The 7,219-nt window shown below is 34.6% G+C and overlaps 1 long non-coding RNA gene across 1 annotated transcript in view; it reads left to right on the top strand.

The window, feature by feature from the left end:
- Positions 6,581–7,219, top strand: part of LOC109829186 — a 1,801-nt gene continuing 1,162 nt past the window's right edge. The window contains exons 1-2 of the long non-coding RNA XR_002243990.1: positions 6,581–6,695; positions 6,774–6,866. This is a non-coding gene — a long non-coding RNA (uncharacterized LOC109829186). The remainder of the gene's footprint in view (positions 6,696–6,773; positions 6,867–7,219) is intronic.

Below are 7,219 nucleotides of genomic sequence, written 5' to 3' on the forward strand. Positions count from 1 at the left end.
CCCCCTTAGGATTTCACTTGTAAATCTTACTTGACTTTTAAACCATTTATCTTGTCATTAGTAGCACAATCTTTGAACTAATAACTAAATATAAATGGTAAGTATTTGTAAGAATCACCAAACTTTGTAAATCTTACTTGACTTTTAAACCAAATATCTAATCATTAGTAGCATAAGGTTTGAACTAAAAACTTGATATAAATGGTAAGTATTTGTAAGACTTACAAAATTTTGAGACCCATTCCAACAGACATCCTTTCGACTATGTCCTTTTTCAGATCTTTAGTCAAAGGATCAACAACATTCTCTAAAGACCGGACGTCAATCACAGAGATGACTCCTTGACAAATATCTTACATGCTTTTTACAAATATCCTAGAGTTTTCTAGAATTACAAATTATCTTCTAACAAAAGCAGCATTGATGCAACATTGATGATCTATCTTCTTGAATCTTGACAGCTGTTAACTACCAATTATCCTTAGATGATTTCCCAATAAACAACAATTCATTTCAACTCTCGCTTAATTTGCAACAAGAAGGGACACTTCTACAGGGACCCTAAATAGGGGACCCAATGGGAGACATGTGAGCTGTCTCCCTCCGATTAGATGATGCACTGATTTGGGGTCCCCGGGGCATTAATCAACAAGAAGTCATGTGCCTGAGCTGAGTCATGTGACCTGTCATTACAATGTATACCTACATTGTACTTTATATTTCTTTCCAGTGATCATCATATTTTATATGATATCTTAATTTTGTATATAGTCTTGCTTATTCCTCCTAAATGAATTAGAGAATCTTTGTATTCTTTCTTCTCTCCCTTTCCACATAACAAAAACGGAAATATTGCGAAATCTATTACCACTTATTGGCATACTGGATGACGAGCTCTTGTGTACTTAACGCATTACTTAAGTTTACAATCATACAATTTGTTGCACTTTCTAAAAAGCATATTTATGATGTTAGTATCCGCGTTTTGTTTTTGATTGTCCCCTTCGTTTAAAATTTGAACTAGATGAAGTCTTCACGATAATATGTTTGTCCTATTTTCCGTCCTTTTTGTTGATTTCTAGATTCAATAGTTAGGATGTGATATGCTCAACCAAGTCTTTATCCTAAACATTTCGGATCAGCAAATTGAATTTTATTCTTCCATTCTGTTCTATGAAGGGTCATCTCCTTCGCTAAGTTAATCATTATTATATCCTTTTTAATTGCTTCAAACTAAGTTCTCCTAGGTCTACCTCTAGATCTCACTTTTCCTAATAAGTGCATTAAGAATCTCCGCTATATATGACTAAACTATCCTAGTTGATTCTCTCTCATTTTATCGTTCATAGAAACAATATCTAATTTAATACGGATATACTCATTTCTTATCCTATTTTTTAGTATATATCTATAAGATCAATGTAATATTCTCAGTTCTGCTACACTTATTTTTTGTACAAGTATTTTTAATTGAGCAAGATTTTGATTCATAGCATATAGTTGACCTTATAATTGTTCTATAGAAATTTCCATTTACTCATAGGTATTCTACGATCACACATAAGAATCCTGAAATACTCTCCAGTCTAAACATCCTGATATAATTTGATGTACAACATCATCCTCAATCACCATCAAGGTGAATGATTAATCTTAAATAATGAAAATGACTACTTTTAGATATTCATGATAATCAACATATACTATATACTCTTTTCCCTTTCAGTTTTACTGGAGATGCATTCCATGTTTTTTTTCATTTTGTTCTACTATTTTTAAATTTTTAGTTTCAACAGCTTGTCTCAACTTTTATGCTTAAGAAATTATACAATTTTCTAGTCATGTCCTAATACTATATCATCAGTAAATAATGTATATCATGCGACTTCAATCCTGAATATGTCTAGCAAGTTGTTTATTGAAAATTTTAACTTGGTTGAATTATATCTTTACAAATGAACGTGCCATCATCCCCATCATCGAAACCCTAACTTCAGCTCCGATCCAAGATCCGCCCCCAATGTCGCCGCCAACATCCAGTCTAGGATCCGAACCCTAACCCTAGCTCCTCCTCCAATGGCGGCATCACCCTCAGCGGAGTGGCGCTTCCTCTACCCGGTCATCTCCATCTCCTTCATCTCCCTCCTCCTCTTCCTCTCCGCCATCTCCGGCCTCACCGCCTCCTCCTACTTCCTCTTCTCCCGACTTCCGACGCCGTCCTCCTCCCGGCGAGGCCCCGCCGCCCTCCCCTCCTTCGCCTACCTCATCACCGGCGCCCGCGGCGACGCCAGCAGTCCTCCTCCTCCTCCTCGCAGTCTACCACCCGAGAAACCGGTACCTTCTTCATTTGTCGGATAAAGAGAGGCGCTCGCTAGCTATGTCGGTGAGCGTGGCGTTGCCGGCGGCGAGGGTGTTTGGGAATGTGGATGTTTTTGGTGTTAGATATTTTGTTAAGAAAAGACAATTTTGCCTTCATGAATAGTAATAAAAATTTTATAATTAAAACATGTTTTTATTAGCAATTAAAAATATGTGTAACGGCTATATAATTATGGGGAACATTACAAAACTTATGACGAACATTACAGAATTAATTACGGGTTTTGTAACGTCTTTTCCAACCCTATATATATATCCGTATGTTGAGCTCAAAATGATAAGAAAAAATATACAACAAGTTTTTCTTGTTTTTCTTCTCTCCCCTACATACTATTTTCATCTACATCTTAGTTTTATTTTATGGGCAACTTCCTTCATCTGAGTTGAAGCTCTGCACTCTCGCCCGAGTGCAGAGGCCGGCCGTTTCCGGGGGCTTTTACCGCTAGGAGGGAGGGAACCATCTGCGCCAGGTCGATAGGCGGGTTCTCAATCTTGTAGGGCATTGAATACACAACTGCTCCCGATCAGGCCAGTTTTAATTGTTTATTTTTTCGGATTTATCTGCATGCTTTAATCTTAATTATTTGATAAATTTCCAACAACCTAGAAGATTGAAAAGTTTATAGCTTTTTCTTTTAATCCGGGAAAAAAAAATATATCTCTTTCTGTTTAAAAAAAAAGAGAAAATTAATAATAGTTAATTTGTTGTAATTTGCTTTACTTGCTCTTGTTTATTTGTTAACTAATAATTTAATTTAGTTGTTATAAAAATAATATTAAAAAAAGAAAACTTTTGTTACTGTTCACCGAGGGTTACTGTTCACTCGAGAATTTTTCTGTTTATTAAGCAATTTTATTATTGTTCTTCTAATCTAATTGCTTTCATTATTTGTTGGCATAACTAGTAATTAATACTATTAGTTAATTGCTATAAAAAAAACGGTTACTGTTCATCCAAAGCAGTTACTGTTCATCCGAGATATAAATGTTCATAGGATTAATTAGTTGTTGGTTCATCCGAGATATAAATGTTCATAGGATTAATTAGTTGTTGATTAAAATTCGGAAAAACAGTTATTTAAAAAAAAACAGTTACTGTTCATAAAAAGAATTCAGTTACTGTTCACCAAAATATCTTATTGCTTTAATTATTTGTTTAATATTATTGTTGTTTAAAAAAAAATGAAATATTTTCTATTACTATTCATCAGAAAATTAATTCGAGATTACAGTTTCTTTCTGTTCATCCGTTTTAATCACTATGGTTAATTGCTAAAATTAATTTGTTACTGTAATTACTATTAATTATTCTTAACTAGTAATTAATCTAGTAATTATTGTGGTTAATCGTGCTTTACCATTCCTCTATGAACTGCGATGTGTGCTTGATTGGTCCTGCACAACTATATCTCTAATGATTTATGACTGGCTTGCCTTTGTCATCAACTATGATGATGTTATGTCCTTTGAACTTCCTTAGCTATATATCCTTAAGTAATGTGTCATTTCTAATCATGAACACCTTAAGTGATAGATCATGTCTAGTTTCTCTTCTATTGTATGTGAATAAAACTTTCCCTTGTGCTAGTGGATAAGCATGCATTTGAAACATGCTATAAATTTGCAGCAGTATACATATTTATCCTTGAAAATTTCATATACATGGTTTTGACAAGTGAAAAAAATCTGGATATATATATGCTTTGAAGTATTTAAATTTTTTCATGGTTTAATGCCTTCATTTATTTAAGCTATCAATATGGTGCCTTCTATAAGCTTAGTACAGAAGGTGGTAAAAGTGAATGCAGATTTGTTCAGCAACTTAAGTAGCCGTTGTCTGCAGCAGATGGGTTTTTACTCTCAAGACATGAAAATGATGAGGTTCGAACATCAATAGGAAATATTTTAAAGTTTCCATATGCTGTTAAGGAACAAAAACTCATTGAGTGAACCGATTCAAGCTTTCTTGGATTAGTTGGTGTCTAAGGCAATGTTTAGGGGTTGCGTAACGCACTCTGCAAGGAACGAGGTACTTAATTGATCTTTGATCAACCTCTATTACTATCCTTACCTGGCTAACTACCCGGGCAAAACTTTAATCTTTTCACTTTAGGAGTTTTTGGTTTGGAATAAGAGGACCGGAATTATGAAAAAAAAAATTCATATGCATTTATTTAATTACGTTTCTTGCATCATATATTGCCTAATGATAAATGATCAATATATGAGCGAACCAAATCAAAGAGGTGCATCTTTTAAAATTTCTATTTTATATGGTGGATTATATTTTAAATCTTCAAATGTAAAGTTTATTTTTTTAATTGCGTTATAATGGATATTGCAATAAATGTTCATATGTCCTTTTAGATAACTTGCATTTGTTACATGATTAATTACAAGGTTTTTTGCAAGAATGTACTTGTAAAATTTAAAGCACGCATTTACAAATATTATTATTATTATTATTTGTATAAGAGGTGGTACTAGAAAATGGAAACATAAATTTGGAAGGTCTCTTTTGCAGACAACCAATTTAAATTTGGAAGGTCTCATTTGTAGACAACCAATTTAAATTTGGAAGGTCTCATTTGTAGGCAACCGATTTAAATTTTGGAAGGTCTCCTTTGTAGGCAACCAATTTATAACCTCTTATAATAGAAGAATTTTAATAAAAAAAAATTATGCATATGAATTATGAAGTATGAAATATATTGTTCTCTTGTATGCTCTGCATGTATCTATTATTAATTTCATTCATGTATGTGCATATGCATAACTGCAGAATTTTTAGTTCCACATTAGTTTGAAATGTTCAGATATTAAGGTCAATCTGCACAAACACTATGTGTTTACATCTTCAGATATAGACTATGATCTTTTATGATCATAGATCATGACCTAATGTCAATTTCAAACAATATGATGGACTAATTACAAAATAAGAACTTGATAAATAAATACAACGCCTGCTAAGCAAAGTTATGATTCTAGACTTTGTAAAGTCTGTAAAAAGAATCTTGTTGATCCTTTGACTAAGGGATTATCCAGGAGTGTGGTTCTGGATTCATCGAGGGAGATGGGATTAAGCCCATAAATAAGGTCACTGACAGCGGCAACCCAACCCTTATTTGGAGACGTAGTCCCAATGTCGGTTCAATGTGGTAGAAACAAGCTGGACTAGTGACACTCGTGTGGAGCATCGACCTAGATATATTTATATATCATTATGTAGCATTTGCTACTACCCCTTCTCTATGATGACGATGCTCTTATGATACAGCTGGCTAGGCTGAGTTTTACTCTTAATAAGTCCAACGCGTGTATTGTGGGGGGTATTAAATAAACAGCTGTAGTACCCTTTGAGGACTTACCTACGTGAGAGGAACCGTGATGGCCGCGGTTAGGGGAGGCTGGGCAAACCCCTAGAAACTCTCATAAGTCGGTTTATTGTGAGCATGACCTTTAACGCTCAACCCGCTTTGCTCAATAAATGAAGCGTATTGTGTGTGTTTTCATCAATACCTGATTAAAGGGGCCTAATTCAAGGCCTAGTCCATTATGTCCCTCAGGTGGCGATGAACTCACTAAGGAAAGGTTCAAAGCCGGAAGCTACCTCTCCCGAATTCACGATACGAAAGGTTGCCCAACCTATATTTGTTTTATGATTTCTTGATTTATTTATTGATTTCTGAGTCTTCAGTCAATATTGCCTTTTGGGGGAGACTGTTAGATGTTTTGTTAAGAAAAGACAATTTTGCCTTCATGAATAGTAATAAAAATTTTATAATTAAAACATGTTTTTATTAGCAATTAAAAATATGTGTAACGACTATATAATTATGGGGAACGTTACAAAATTTATGACGAACGTTACAGAATTAATTACGGGTTTTGTAACGTCTTTTCCAACCCTATATATATATCCATATGTTGAGCTCAAAATGATAAGAAAAAATATACAACAAGTTTCTCTTGTTTTTCTTCTCTCCCCTACATACTATTTTCATCTACATCTTAGTTTTATTTTATGGGCAACTTTCTTCATCTGAGCTGAAGCTCTGCACTCTCGCCCGAGTGCAGAGGCCGGCCGTTTTCGGGGGTTTTTACCGCTAGGGGGGAGGGAACCATCTGCGCCAGGGCGATAGGCGGGTTCTCAATCTTCTAGGGCAGTGAATACACGACTGCTCCCGATCAGGCTAGTTTTAATTGTTTATTTTTCGGATTTATCTGCATGCTATAATCTTAATTTTTTGATAAATTTCCAACAGTTGGGAAGGCGGATGCGATGACGAGGATGGGATACATTTTATTAACAGGTAATTTGTCTTGACATTAGTTTTTCTTGGTACTATTTAGGAGAACTGCAGCCTTAACATTTTAATTCCAAATTACAGTTTTCGGTGACAGAGCACTTCGGAGATGATAGTAACGTTCATCCTAAGCCCCCTCCTGGGGTGTACTTCATTTATGATTTCTCTCCGATCAAGGTGAGTTACTGAAGCATCACACTGATGATTTTATTTTGAGTTTGAAGAAATTTTCAAAATTGAAATAGACCCCATTCACTTTTAATTATAGAAATCGATCCACTTTGAGTTAATTGCGATACTAATTAGTTGGGGTTACCAACCCCGACTAATTAGTAAGCTAATTACAAGCGGGGTCAAGGAACGAGAAGATTTGCGGCTGCTAATTAGACTACTAATTAGTCGGGTGGCAACTCTGACTAATTAGTACCATAATTAACTCAAAGCGGGTCGATTTCTATAATTAAAAGTGAATGGGGTCGGTTTCTTTAAAAAAAATTCTGTTGAGTCGATTTTGAAAATTTCTTTCTTTT

This window comes from Asparagus officinalis, chromosome 1 (assembly GCF_001876935.1).
Source record: "Asparagus officinalis chromosome 1, Aspof.V1, whole genome shotgun sequence".
Classification (NCBI taxonomy): domain Eukaryota; kingdom Viridiplantae; phylum Streptophyta; class Magnoliopsida; order Asparagales; family Asparagaceae; genus Asparagus; species Asparagus officinalis.